This window comes from Bison bison, unplaced genomic scaffold, assembly GCF_000754665.1.
Source record: "Bison bison bison isolate TAMUID 2011002044 unplaced genomic scaffold, Bison_UMD1.0 scf7180017864486, whole genome shotgun sequence".
NCBI classification, from domain to species: Eukaryota; Metazoa; Chordata; class Mammalia; order Artiodactyla; family Bovidae; genus Bison; species Bison bison.
The window spans coordinates 5312460-5313483 of record NW_011495046.1 but is presented as its reverse complement, the minus strand read 5'-3'; positions in this window follow the sequence as shown (position 1 = coordinate 5313483).

Below are 1024 nucleotides of genomic sequence, written 5' to 3'. Positions count from 1 at the left end.
GCTCTGCCTCCTGCCTCGGGGCTCAACCTGGGGGTGGGGACGAGGATCCTTCCCAGGGACCCCACGCCCTGGGTGAAGCCGCAGCCCAGCTGGGAGACAGTCCTGCCCGCTCTGTAGTTCGCAGAATGACTCTCTCCCGTGCCAGGCCCCTTAGGCCCTCGGCTTTTTGGCACCTAACTGCCCTTTTCTCTAAATATGAAAATTAAGCAGCTCTTGCCCTGACGGTTCCCAAAAAGGAACACAACGGCCCCTTTAAGAGAAGATGTGCAGTTGCCCTCGGAATCAGAAAAACGGGGTCTACGCGATACAGGGATCGCAGGCGGACGTTGCGTGGTCGCAGGGACGCAGGTGTGGCCCGGGAAGGGGACTCGGCGCACCCGTGTCCCAGGAGCACTGGACACACGTCCACAGTGCGTTCACGCACTAGACCCACGCACGGGGCACACGCACGGTACGTCGACGCTCGGGACACACGTCCACAGTACGTTCACGCACGGGACCCACGCACGGCACGTCGACCCTCGGGCTCACGCACGGGTTTCGCACGCGAGGCTTGGGCCACTGTGCCGACCCGGGAGGCAAGTTTGCAGCGGTTCTCGTTAGCTGGCTGAAGAGGCAGACGAGGAGTGGATGGCGCGCGTTCTTGTAAGAAACGGGAGGCGTGGGGAGTGAGTGTGTGTGTGTGTGACGGTGACAGGCACACGGCTGTGCTTCGTTCGTGCCGTGTTTCACACGAGAAAGTTACGGACGCGGGGAGCGCGACCGGGCGGTGGGCGGGCCTTGTCTGGAGGTCCCTCAGCGCGTGCTGTTTTCTGTAACCACGTAAGTAACCGGCTTTTTCAAAACTTAATTTTCAGTGTAAAAGTCCAATGACCCGTTTTGAATGAAAGTCAGAAGCTGAGCCGCTGCTGCCTCTCGGGGCTACTGACAGGGATCCTCAGAGTCCGCGCTTACCCGGCGGAGACGCCTGGGCTGAGGCGAGGCGCGGGAGGCAGCCTCTGAACAGGCGAAGGAGGGGGCGGGG